Source organism: Cotesia glomerata, linkage group LG5, assembly GCF_020080835.1.
Source record: "Cotesia glomerata isolate CgM1 linkage group LG5, MPM_Cglom_v2.3, whole genome shotgun sequence".
Lineage (NCBI taxonomy): Eukaryota > Metazoa > Arthropoda > Insecta > Hymenoptera > Braconidae > Cotesia > Cotesia glomerata.
The window spans coordinates 12,599,023-12,613,797 of record NC_058162.1 but is presented as its reverse complement, the minus strand read 5'-3'; positions in this window follow the sequence as shown (position 1 = coordinate 12,613,797).

The window sequence follows — 14,775 nt, the reverse complement described above, 5'->3', positions numbered from 1 at the left end:
TTTGCAGCACATTAGTACTTTACTGAAACCTTTTAAAAGCTTGAAGTTACTTTGGGATGTGGCAATCGCACGTGCAACGCTCGCCCACTCCGCGTTCCCACCCAATATGTCCTTGAGCACCTCGCGTTGAGGCTCGTACTCATGGTATTTGAGCATTAAGTGCTCCACGTTGTCGACCCTTTCTCCTAATCCATTCTCCCTACACTCGTCGCAGAATTTACTATCCGTATGTCCATACTTGAATTTGTATTCTCTAAAGAAACCGTGACCGGTTACTCCAAACTATGCTATCAGACTCGAACTAAATATCCAACATGTCGCGGTGGACATCTTTAATCTAGCATTAAAATGGGTGATAAAAATCCTTGAGATGGACAACTCCAGACTTCCGATAATATGTTTTCATCGCTTAAATACACTAAAAGACACTTTCAACTCCAGCCACCACAACTGGGTCCAGCAAATAAAGGACGTTCTCGATTGCATACAAGAATCCTCAATGTTAAGCAACCTTGATGCCACACACTGGAAAACCCGAAAATAATATCTTCTAAGCAAGTACAAAAACTATCATAAAGATCTAGATCTCCTCCGCTACAAACGCTCGAGTGCCTGTCAATTTGTTTTGGATTATCCTCTATACAAAGTTCTGCGAGAATTAGAGTCCACACCTCACCATCTACTTAAACCTCTGGTACAGTTGCACCTCGCCAGCAAATACGCCTGCCAAATTTTTTTAGATCGCTCATTGCACAAATTAAGACCCCTAAAGCACTGCCAGTTTTGCCAGCAGATGGAAAAAGAGACTATGCTCCATTTCCTTGTGAGCTGCCCTTTTTTCTCCGATATCAGACACAGCTACTGGAATACAGTTAGTTGTGTCTTTGTTCGCCACATACTTTACTGGACACTGACGCTCTCTCTCTAACGCATAAAGCGACGTTACTTTAATTAATAATTAATTATTTATGCGTCTAATTAAAAAATGGCTAAGGACTTTTCGTCTCAGAATTATTTTTTTCATCAGATGCTACAATGGCGTCCGTTACTTCTGGCCGATATTTCCCAAAGTATTGCACTATGGTCGCTGGCGGTGTAGGTGTTTAAGACTTCCCAAAAATAGTTTCCTTTCAATAAGCTGCTGCTGACGAATGTGAGGTCTATTATCGAACTAGCCTCTCCCTTGGTATATGTTGGTGTCTCACCGATGTTGAGAAGGACCACGTCCATTGCTCACTATGATCTGGAAAGTAAGTTTGCCACAGGACCAGATGACAGCCTTGGTGTTGCTGTCAGTTTCCCAAGGTTGGTTATTCAGGTGTCTGTATGGCTCTGCTATTATTACTAAATCAAGCTCTAATTCACGCACGGTCTGCACGAGCAGGTCATGCGCGGCTTCACAGTGATTGAGGTTAAGCTGTAATATCCTCATGTTTGCTTGCTTGTCATTCTCTGGAGTGCCTCTTTGTATACCGGGCACCTGTATGTGCCAGCGTGACGGGCAATGTTCTCTGCGCTCTTATTTTCCGCGCATAATACACACTTCGCTGGGTTTTTACAGTCCGCAATCTTGTGTCCTTTTTGGCCGCATCTGATGCATAGCTTGGATCGATCTGTCTTACTTCTCCACTGGGATCCGTGGTGCCCGAAATGCCAGCATTTGTAACATTGGGTAGGTTTCCTCGTGGCTCTAATTCGGCAGTTGACCCAGCCAATTCGGATTTTACCGCTTCCTTCTAATATCTTCTGAGCTGCTGCAGCCGGTGGTGTCACGACAGCGGTTTAGGTACCTCTGTAGGCTTTGCGGATCTTAATTGTCTCTGGTGGTATTTCGCAGAGATCCTTGGTTACCGTATGCAGGACAGCCTGAATATCCTCCTTTGTTGTGGTGTCATCTAGGTCTCGGATCTCGATGTCTTCTTCTGGTCCTTTGCAGATCACTTTGGCCTCCTCCTTAAGAATGTTTGCGATGGTCTGTTGCAGGCCTTGGCCTTTGTCCACGCTCTTCCGTGAAATCGTAATCAGCAAGTCCCCGCTTCTGGTCTTGTTGATCTTGTCCACCGTTGTGTGAACCTGCTCATTAGGGATGTCCTTCTTTATGCGACGTAGAATCTCGGCGTACTTTGCTTTCTCGGCCGGGCGGATGATCAGTGCGTCGGGTCTGATCCATTTGAGCGGTTTTTTGTGCTTAGGCTCCGGCCTGGGCTTCTTTGAAGGCTCCTTTGGAAGTTGTTCTTTGGCTAGCCTCCATTTCTCTTTCCTTGTGTGAACATCTTTCCAATCAGTCGCGTCTTTTTTTTCGGCGTTCTGCTTCATCACGTTTTTCGGAGGACTTGGTTTCAAGTCCTTTCTCTTCGTCAATCGCCCATCTATTCCATCTGGGGAGTTTCGGTCCTTCCTCTTGTTAGACTTGTTGGAAGTATGACCTTCGTCTTTAGCATCATATTCACCATCACCATCACCTCCGGTGTCCATTGATTCTTCGATCTCCACAGTAAGTTGACTGCTCTTTTCCGGCGTAAGACGAGGAGTGAGTCGTCGAGGTGACTGCCATTCTTCGTCCAGTTTTTTAAACCTTCGAAGGGCGTTAACTACCCCGGTTGCCTTGGCCTTTACCTCTTTATGGATATTGACCTTTGATTGGACAAACTCATGCAGTTCGCTGGTCAGCTTTTCGAGGCATTCCAGAGCTTGCGTCCGCTTCATCTCAGCGCTTGCTGTAATCGCTGCTTCTTGGGCGTGAGGCCCACTATTACTCCTGTCCTTTTCTTGTTTTTTTGTTTCTTCCATGATTTTGAGTGATACTCCAAAACAAAAGGTCGTCTCCGAACGCGATGCTTCCGGAAGAGGAGGGGTGATCACTCTTACAGCTACCTCCATTGCTATAAGAGCTTTCGGTCATTGAAGCGGGAAATCTCAACCGCTTCGACCCTGCACCTGCTTCCTTCATCGGCTTCCTCTTGCTCCCGTGGGTGCGGCACGTAGATGCCGGGAGTTACCACGTACACCGCGCTATAAGGATCATTTCGCACATCTCTTTCGAGCAGCGTCACCGTATCCGCTTGCGTACGTGACCCTAGGTCAGATGGTGTGACCAACCTTTGCTGCTGAAAGGGGAGCTTTCGTTTTTTACCGCGAGAGCTATTTTATTTCGCTCTTACCCTCTGCTCCGAAAAACAGCGAGCTTTCTCCGACTCACAAGGATACACGGACGGTGGCTGTTACTCTTCAGCTCCGATGCCTGATTTGGTCCGCGAGGGCTATTTTATTTCGCCCCAATCTGCCGATCTTACGACCGGTTAGGACCCCCCATATCCGCTACCTGGGGACGCGCCCGGTGGGCGTTTGGCTTCTTCCGACGGGCGTGTGTGTGTGTGTGTGTGTGTGTGTGTGTGTGTGTGTGTGTGTGTGTGTGTGTGCGTGTGTTTTTTTTTTTTTTTTTTTTTTTTTTTGTAAAGACGTACAAAGAAAGATCTTCAAAAGACACCGGTATCGTTAACTCTGCCGCCCATCTTCCGGCAGATATCGATAGTCGGTAGTGTGGAGATTTTTACCCACTAAAAAAAACATCCCTAGATGGTACGGGGAGGACTGGATTGGAACCGCGTTAGCATTACTTCAATCCAGTCGTGCTGCGTCTCACGACGCCTACTCCTGGCTACTGGTCCCTTTCTGCGATTTTGTCTTTCAGGAGGTGCTGTGCATAAACTGCAACAGCTGACCAGTTTTCCTCTTGTTTGATCATATAGGTCACCAGGCTTGAGGGGGAGAGCCTGGTGCCTATGATCTCTTCGGTGCTTCTTCTGTAGTCCTTCCATCGAGCACACTCGAAGAATGTGTGTTCGGCGTCGTCGATTTTATCCGGGCAGTATTTACACGTTGGTGTGCTGTGCAAACCCATCTTGAAAAGATAGGCATTAAACTGCCCATGTCCCGTCAATAGCTGGGTCAGGAAGAAGTCCGTACCCCCGTGCTTCCGAGAGAGCCAGACGTTGATGTTTGGGATCAGGCGCGCCGTCCATCTGCCCGTCTCTCCCGATGTCCATCGGTCCTGCCACTCTTGCTGCGTTTCCGCCTTTATCCTCGTTCTTGCGTCCTTCATGTTATCATCACTGTCTTTAGCGTCATAGAGTTTTGCTCTTTCGAACGCTAATAGGTCGATGGGCGCGGCTCCTGCAATGACCAATACAGCCGCTTCGGAAACTGTGCGGTAGGCACAGGCAACCCTGAGAGCGCCTCGCCGCTGTACTGCTGCGATCTTTCGCCGGTAGGTCTTCTGCTTTAATAAGTCTGCCCATATCTCCGCTCGTGTGCGTGTGTGTGTGTGTGTGTGTGTGTGTGTGTGTGTGTGTAAGTATGTGAATCGCTTATAACTTTTGAACGATTGAACCGATCGGAATCTACCAAACGGTGGTCTAAAGAGTTCCCTCAAACTTAGATTTTCTATGAATTTGAATCGATTCGGACCGATAGATTTTGAGAAATTATGAGAAATCTAAAAAAAAATCGGAAAAAATTTTTTTTTGAAAGTGGTTTTTTTGGAATAACTTGTAAACGGCTTCATCGATCAACTCCAAAAACTAATCCGCCTTTGAACTTGAAAAACCATATTGATCATCGCTAATCTGGTCAAATTCAGTTGATTCGTTCGAGAGATAGCGTGAACGAAAGAAAACCGAAAAAAGTGTTTTTTCGGAATTACTCCGAAATTTTTTGTTCGATCAATTTAAACTTAAAGATTCTTCATGAAACTTAAGAAACTGCGTTGAATGCTACCAACCGCGTGAAAACCGGTTCATTCATTCATAAGTTATTGCGATTTGAAAATTCAAAAAATAGTATTTTATCAAACCTCTATTAAACTTCTGAGCTCGAAGAGCTCAAAAGCATACAAAAGCTATTTTTTGAGCTCGGAGAGCTCAAAATAACACACAAATTGTATTTATGAGCTCGAAGAGCTCAAAAACGTCATAAGTGCAATTTCAAGCGTTTAGGTATAGAGTTGGCGGGAAGTTGCAGGGATGGCCTTCAGGGTCAACCGTTTTCCTAATTTTTTTTTCTATCTATTTGGATTCTAATGCCTTTAATGTATCTGGGCCCTAAACTTATTGCGGGAATTTCCCCGGGCCTCTTACAAAGAGCCAAACGAGAGACAATTTTCACACTCGAAAAATTTATACTATAATTATGTTACATCCGGCATTGCCTCATATAACACACAGGGTCTCTCCCCTGTCGACGAAAAGTGCAACTCTTGCACTTTATAAATTTTGGCAATCACTCGGACAACACCTTGATTAAGAAATGAGCACACTACCCACGTTATTGGTCAAATTTGCAATTTTAGACCAATAACAAAATTTAACTCCCCTCCAAAAATCACGATCCGGGTGTATAAAAACCACCAAACACCACGGATCAAATGTTCAGTCTTTTATCAAAGAATACGAGGGAAAGTATCCTCGTAGAACCCGTGTGTGTCTTCGTACCGTGTTACGTATGAAGCAGTATACAGCACTCGGTCACGTATACAAAATCTAAATTGATCTCAATTCGATTTTTAATTTATATCTTCTACGAACAACGACAGTGTGATTTACGAGCCGTATCGAGGGCCCCGTTGTCCGCAGTGATACATTTATCCAAATTATAAACTTTCGATCTATTACTTAATTAACGGCGAATTTAAGTGTCTGCCGGAGTCGTCACTCCGGTCACGAACTCATTTATTAATAAACATTCAAAACTGTTAAAACATAATTATAAGTGTATAGTTTAAGTGAAATAGTGTACCCACAGTGAAAAAATATATTTGCGCATATATGCTGACAAAAATACATATACGTCGCACATATAAAATATATGCGTCACATACTATTTTTTGCCCCCGTATATGCGGCGTATATTTTTTTTCAGTACGGGTACATTGAGTGTGCATAGTGTACATAAGTGAAATAGTGTACATTGAGTGCATCTCGCCCATAGGGCAAATACAGTAGAACCTCTATAACTCGAACTCCAAGGGAGAGGCAAAAAAATTCGAGTTATAGAGTTTTCGAGTTATAGAGGGTTTCGACTTAGGCAGATTTTGATTCGACATAAAGAGGTTGAGATTCATTTTTATAAATTTTGAGGTAACGTGGCTCTTGAGTCAAATTAATTTTTTTATCAGTGTATACTTACACTGTCGGCAAATTCTTAAAGGTATTAAAAGTCTCAAACAATCAAGTTGTAGATGTTATAAAATAAAACATTGCTATGTTCGAGATACAGAGGTAAAATTTTATTTTTCGAGTTATGGAGGGAAAATATGTACATAAATAAATTGTAGGGACTCACTAATCATTTCGACTTATAGAGGTTAAAAATTTCGAGCAACGGAGGTTTTGGGGCTTGGAGGGAAGGGGATGAAACATTTCTTCGAGTTAAGGAGGTTTTCGACTTGTCGAGGTTCGACTTAACGAGGTTCTACTGAAATTTAATAAATTATAAAAACCAGAACTTCGTGCTTCACTTCATTCTAAATTAAGATCCTGAACCTCTTCCACTACTCCGATCTCCACCACGAGAGAAGGAGGAGAAGCCAATCCAGGACTTACCGATCAGACAATTTAAATTCAAATCAGGTGAAAAATTCATAAAGGACGACTGTGAGTTCAGTATTTGTTATCGACTTCCCTTTAAGTTCGCCGTTGGAACTCCTGGTTACCGGGAGGCGTTCGAAACCCACAATAAAAATAAAACTCTTGTAGCTTGTCTACAAGAGAAACTCTATTTGAAAATGTGTCCGAGCCTCCTCAAGGCCCACTCTACCAATAATTATTTAATTATAATTAATTCGGACATAACAATTAAAAATAAAAGAAAATTATTATCAATTTTTTAATATAATTAATTAAATGTGTAAAGAAAAAATCTTTACATAACGCTTAAAATAATATAAGAATTTTTGAATTCCTCATGAATTGAAAAAGATTCAAATGAATTGATATTTTTAATCTTTTTGAATCCTTTTCAATAACAAGAAAGTTCCACATTTTCGGGTTACGAGTAGGATTGAAAAAGATTTAAATGAATTGAGAGTTTTCAATCTTTCTGAATCCTTCTCAATACCAAAAACGTTTCACATTTCCGATTATGCGTTGACTTGAGATTAATTAATATGAATTCGAGTTCGTGAATTTTTCTGAATCCTTCTCAATACCAAAATGTATATTAGACTGTGTCAAAATAACTTTTTTTTTTTTTTTTTCTATTAAACATGTCAATGATGCCATTCTAATTCGGTTTCGCCTCAGCGAACAATTACATGTGATCTGAGACATTTCTTACTTTACTTCCCTAGGAGTGTAATCTACTATTAAAGGTCAAATAGTTTGATAATGAATATTTTCGTCAGTCGAATCCCATTTAATCAATGCTAAAAATGAATCGTTTTTACCGTCTGCTGTAAAATTTTCTAAATGTGGGATACGACGTATTAGAATGACAGTATTGATATCTTAAAAGTTTCTTCAATATAAAAAAAAATTCTCCTAAAGTTTAAGCTTAATATCTTAAAAATTGAGTAGGCGCAAGGAGGGTAAGGGTCTCCTTTCCCATTTAAATAACATTGTGAAATTTCTTTTTTTTTATTTTTAAAATAACTACATAAATAAAATTTATTTTTAATTTCGGTCTCAACTATATTACAGAATATTTAATTCTCTACAAAATTGTAGATATCTATTTTTTTTTTAAACTCAACAGAAATGAAGTTACAGAGGGCCGAATAGGAGGAAAAAAATAATTAATTAATTAATAATAGAACAAAATTTATTATTTCAACTTATCAATGATTTAACTCAATATACCTCATTATTCACCAAAAATTTTTGAGTTTAACATTATTTCAAAATAATAAAAGAAAAAGTTTACAATAAACAGAAATTAATTACAATTATTATATTTATAAATTTTTTTGTTTTAATGAATTTAATGAAACAAATTAATTTTCGGTACTGTTTATTGAAGAAAATTGTTAGTTAACAAATTATTTTTCTAAACATTGTAACAGGGTAATTTACCCTGTATCGGTAAAACCGATCACGCATGATAATTATTCGACGCAGCACTGGCGCGTCTCGGTCTTCGGGACCCATTAGCGTTAAGTGGGGGTAAGTCTGAGGTTTCTTGGCTGATCGCGTAGCTGCGGTGAGTTAGAAGTAGTGCAGTGCTCAGTTCAACAACATCAGCAGCCAAAAAGTTCAAGAAGGAAGTCAGTTTTGAACAAAGAGTTTCCTCAGCACAAATTTAACCAGGTATTGAGACTTTTACATTTTTGATGAACCAAGGGGGTCGTATACCCGGCTCATCAATTTTACTACTTCTCATTATTAATTAAATTTTGATAATTCAATTTTTTATAATAATTTGCTCAATAATAATTAATTATTTTAACTGATTTGATTCGTTAGCATTGTGAGCATTCCTCTTGGGGGATTTTATACCCGAGAAATGTTCTAGACCTCTTGGGTTTAGGAGTCGTGAGAAATTAAATTATTGATTCGGCCAGTTAATAATCATTAACATCCTAGATTGGCTTAAATAAATTCATTTTTTATTAATAAAATATTAATTAATTTCTGAACACCGAGAATAATTCCAATCGGCAGCTCACAATCGGGCAAGCGCCGCTCGTATACCCGAGGTCAAGGCTTGCTACGCACTAACGAACATCGGCGTCCATTTTGAGCGCGCAAATTCCTGGCAATTATTTCACGTGATAATTTATTAGTAAGAACAATTGAATTATTATTATTTAATATTAATTCTTACAAGAAAGTATTATTTATTTAATATAATTTATTGAGAATTGGCTACTGAACTTCGACGCAAATAAGATTGGATACCCGTGGATAATTTTTCGTGAATTTATTTTACATTGAGATAATTTGTTTTATTAATTATTTATAAATCGAAAAATTCCACGTGGTCATTTATACATTGAACTATTGAAGACTAAAATTATTATTTTATTGGAATTATTTATAAAAATATTTAACGGCGTGGATTAAGTCCCAAAAAATTAGTCAGAATATTATTAAGAAATATTCTTAAGAATTCATTCAAGATTTAAGAAATAAAATTACGAGTTGAAATTGGAATAAAATTTTGCGTCGATATTGTTCCTAAAAATTTATTTAATGTTGAGTATTAAACTCGTGGATAATTTGGAATAAATTCAAGCATCGGTTTTTAGTGTAGATTTTTTGAGAATTAAATTATTAGTTGTGAAAATGGTTTACGATTTATTTGCGAGCTAATGACTGAAAATTTTAGTAAAAATTAATGTTGTAATTTTTGGAGTTTAATTTTATAAATCAAAAATAAAAGTTAAGTAGAGCCAGTGTGTGTGAGTGTGAGCGGGTTATGTGTGTGAAGATCGTGCGAGATATGTGTGTGTGAGTGTGTACATTCTCTACTTGTTGATGTTTTGCCGAGTAGAGTAGTTCAGACAGTCTAAGAGCGTGAGGGTCCGGTGGACAGCGCGACTTAGTTAGAAACTGCGGTATAGACGCTCCATAAGAGGGTACCGTCAGGATTAAGAATTTTGATAGAGCGTGAGGGTCCGGTGGACAGCGTGACTTAGTTAGAAACTGCGGTATAGACGCTCCATAAGAGGGTACCGTCAGGATTAAGAATTTTGATAGAGCGTGAGGGTCCGGTGGACAGCACGACTTAGTTAGAAACTGCGGTATAGACGCTCCATAAGAGGGTACCGTCAGGAATAAGAATTTTGATAGAGCGTGAGAGTCCGGTGGACAGCGCGACTTAGTTAGAAACTGCAGTATAGACGCTCCATATGAGGGTACTGTAGGATTAAGAATTTTTGTAACGATCTCTACTTGTTGATGTTTTGCCGAGTAGAGTAATTAACATAACTTAGAAGCCGTTGTATAGACGTCAAGTTGGGGTACAGCGGTGTAGCTTAATGTATATAGAATAAGCGAAAAGAAATTTAGTACAGACCGGATAGCTCGAATGGTAGAGTAGCCGACATGTCTTCGGAAGGTTCTGGGTTCGAATCCCAGTCCGAGCTATCTAATAATTTTTTCTCGCATATTCTATAAACTCACATTAAGATGATCCTCTCCACATTCCTTTCTCAATCCTTTTCTACCAATATCCTGTTACGTGAATGTGAAACGCTTCACGTAATAATTACCGTAACTTCTATTCTTTCCCGCTTCACAGCATTATTTATATTTATAAAAATGTGGAACGCTTCACGATTTTGCGTGTCACTACAGGAAAATTATTACAATGTGAATACATCGACAAGATTAAAATGTTGACAAGATATGACAAGATTAATGTTAAATTTTATACTTTCACGCATCATTTAATGAGCGGTATTTACTATTTGTTAGTGCAAAGAATACCGCTTTATATACATTGCACTACGAAATAGTGAATAATCACTATTTCAATTTCAGAGAATGAAAAGCTGTGCCCTGTAGAGGATCTTCGAGGACATGAATGAAATAATAATAAATAAATATATTATTATTATTATTATTACTATCTAATTCGTAAAAGGTCTGTTTTTGGTCTACAGGAGATCAAAAACTGACTAAAAATTATGCAACGTTTTGGTCTGTTTTTGACCTTGATGCGATCAAAACCAGTTAAATGATTATGACAAAAAAAGTCTGATTTTGGTCTTGAAGCAATAGAAAATAATTTTATTATAACATTAAAAATGATCTGAAATTGGTCTGAATTGGGAATAGTACGGGCAAAAACAGATTAAATTCTTATATAAAATAGATACACATAATAAAATTAAATTGAATGAAAAATATTAAAAATTTTTATTAATCATAAAACAGACTAAATTTTTTGACCCGGGATACAAGTTTTATCCACCATATTTTAATATTCCTAATGCTACTTATGACGCAGCAAAATTTAAAGCCAAGACAGGATCTTAATTTGTGAAGAAAATGTTGATTCCGATTTTTTCCCCTCAGGAATTATTAGATTCCAGTGTAGGTGGGGGTAAATCAAATCGGTACAAGAAAGAGACGCAAAAACCACCTTTAGATCCGACCCGTTTGTTGGTAGTAAAAAGTATGTTAACTACTTTGACATTTTATCTGACTTTTATTTAACAAATATTTTTTAGTCGTAATAATTGATTTTCAAGTGAAGATATTTTTTTAAAAATCTAATCTATAAATGTTACTGTATTTTTTAAGGTATTTACCAACACTATTTGGAGTCACTGAATAAAACTCCTGAAAAAGTTCAAGTAGAGTTAAAAAAAATTAAAGACTACATAAGTAGCAAGATAAGCGATATGAGAAAACCGCCGGTATCAAAAGTAAATATAAATATGTTTCGAAAATGTTTGTATACTTAAAATGATTATTTCTTATCACGAATAATAAAATATCAGTTTACTAAATTATAAAAATCCGAACAAAAACAGTTTCACTGTAAAAAAATCGCGCCAAGTCCACGTTCATAAGACTATTAAGAAAAAAAAAATTTTTTTTTTTCTTTACAAAAAGATATAAAATAGAAAAATTAAAAAATCCAAGTAACCGATATGATTGTATATGATTTTCGGAGATTAAAAAAAATTTTGTAAATTTAAAAATTAAAAAAAAAAATTTTGGAACATATTTAGTGTGCGTGGTTGCAAAATATTTTACTTTTAATGAAATTCGTAAAATCTATTTACTAGGACTTTAAAAAAATTTAAATACACAATGACGCACACCAAGTACGTTCTAAAATTTTTTTCTTAATTTTTAAATTTAAAACAAAATTTTTTTTAATTTCCGAAAATCATATACAATCATATCGGTTACTTGGATTTGTTAATTTTTCTATTTTATATCTTTTTGTAAAGAAAAAAAAAAAATTTTTTTTTTCTTAATAGTCTTATGAACGTGGACTTGGCGCGATTTTTTTTACAGTGAAACTGTTTTTGTTCGGATTTCAGTATTTTTTGTAATGATAATAGTATATTACATACCTAGGCCAGTAAAATAAGAAAAGTCTCAGATCACATGTAATTGTTGGCCGAGGCGAAGCCGAGGTTGGCAAACATGTGATCTGAGGCTTTCTTATTTACTGGCCAATGTGTGTATACTATTTTTCTGCTCGACGTAGCCGGAATGTGGCAACTTTGTTTAGCGCAGCGGCCAGAAAGTTGCCACTTTCCGGCCGGAGGGCAGAAATAAAAATTTGCAATTGGTACTAACTTAAATCTCAAGTTGGCTGCATTTTTTATAGCAAACTATCCCCTTGAAGCTACAGTTTATGTAAAAATAATTGCAGCGCACCCTGGCGGGTGTAGATGCAAGCTGTGAAATTTATTTTTTTAACTGTAGTTTCCCATCTGTTGGAGGATTACCATGCATTCTCGAATTACTTAGTCTGTGGCATGTCACTTTTTACATTGAAAAAAAGTCAGGATCGAAATTTTTGAGCTTGCTATAGTTTGTGCTGATAAAATTTAATAATTTCAAGTAAATTAATGGTTATAATTGAATATAATTAATTGATATCAGTAAAATAAAGTATGAATTACTGTTATAATATAAAATTTAGGAACAAGAAGTACTGGCGAATTAAATAAAATTTTGCAACCTCGAAATACCGTTCTGCTTACAGTAAACACACTCGGTAGTCTGGCGCTCCGTTTACAACGGATTTGAACGGAACTTGGCGCCAGATTCTACCGAATCTGTGGATAATTATAAGTAATAATTACCGTAACTCCTATTCTTTCCTTCTTCAAAGCACTATTTATATTTGTAAATAAAGGCTTGCCGTCAGATGGACGGTGTGGCTTAATGTATATAGAATAAGCGAAAAGGAAATTTAGTATAGACCGGATAGCTCAAATGGTAGAGTAGCCGACATGTCTTCGGAAGGTTCTGGGTTCGAATCCCAATCCGAGCTATCTAATAATTTTTTCTCGCATATTCTATAAACTCACATTCAGATGATCTTTTCCACATTCTTTTCTCAATCCTTTCCTACCAATATCCTGTTACGTGAATGTGGAACGCTTCACGTAATAATTACCGTAACTCCTATTCTTTCCTACTCCACAGCATTATTTATATTTGTAAATTTATATTTATATTTGTAAAAATGTACAAATATAAATAATGATGTGAAGCGGGAAAGAATAGGAGTTACGGTAATTATTACGTGAAGCATTTCACGTTCAAGTAACAGGATATTGGTAGGAAAGGATTGAGAAAAGAATGTGGAAAGGATCATCTGAATGTGAGTTTATAGAATATGCGAGAAAAAATTATTAGATAGCTCGGACTGGGATTCGAACCCAGAACCTTCCGAAGACATGTCGGCTACTCTACCATTTGAGCTATCCGGTCTATACTAAATTTCCTTTTCGCTTATTCTATATACATTAAGCCACACCGTCCATCTTACGGCAAGCATTTTTTACAAATATAAATAATGCTGTGAAGCGGGAAAGAATAGGAGTTACGGTAATTATTACGTGAAGCGTTCCACATTCCTGAAAGGAATCCTTTACGGTCTACATTAATTTAGAAAAGTGCTAAATGAATTTATTAAGAAATTGATCAAAATTAAGGATAATTTATTAGAGAAATTCGATAAGAAGGTTCGGTTAATTTAGTAAATTTAGTTAATCTGGAAATTGAGTTTAATTAAGAATAATCGTGTAAGAATTTATTTAAGAAGATTTGAGAAATGAAGTTAGTTTGTAAGAAAATTATGAGTGATTAAATTTAGTAGAACCGAATGATATGTGAAGAGTTTTGCTGAAGATTTTGTGAATTATGATAAGATTAAAAGTCGGAATTGTAGTAGAGTAGAAATTAAGATTTATGTGTGGGGGTCATATCTTCCACCCACTCCTGGGTAATTTAATTATTATTATTTATAATTATTCATTATTATTATTACTAAATTGTTTATAATTATTTAATTATTATTATTTATAATTATTAATATTATTTCATTAGTATTATTATATTATTTAATGAGTATGATTTATGTTTATTAATATTATTTCATTGTTATTATTATTATATAATTATTTCGTTAATTATTCATATTATTCATTAGTAATAGTTAATTACTATAGTTATTATTTGAGTTTTAGATTTTCTACAACGCTATTAAGGTATTTTGTTAGAAAAGTTTCAGTTGTGTCGCATCACCATAAATTATACCGGATTATAATTTACTTGGTGATGCCAAACAACTGATAGAGTTTCGTTTGCTACAAGAACATTTTGAGAAATTCAGTTCGACCGAGTGACCCCTTAGCTTCATACCGCATTTTTAGCAACCTCGTACACGCATGTAAATTTAAGTTCTTTAAATAAAGTATTGTAAAAATATCTCCGTGCACTTCACTTAAATAATCAACGCTCTTACTTCTCAAAGAGGTGACTCCTAGTTTTGAATAATAATTCGCGTTTTTTAAATTTCAATTTAAATCAGATTTATATCGCGTAATTTTCTTTTCTTCTGGTGATTCGCGTTGTGGAAATTAAGTGAATATTTTGTGCGCGTGTGATTAAATTTTCTTAAATTTGTAATCGATATATTAAAATTAAAATGGTTAACGGCGCGGAATTAAATGGAGGCAATGCGGTGACGGTAGTGGCCTCCCAACAACTTCCCGAGATGTGGTTCGCGATGGTCGAATCTTAATTTGTAAGAAACCACATCACCGATAAGCAGCAGCAGTACCTGCAGGTATTATCATTC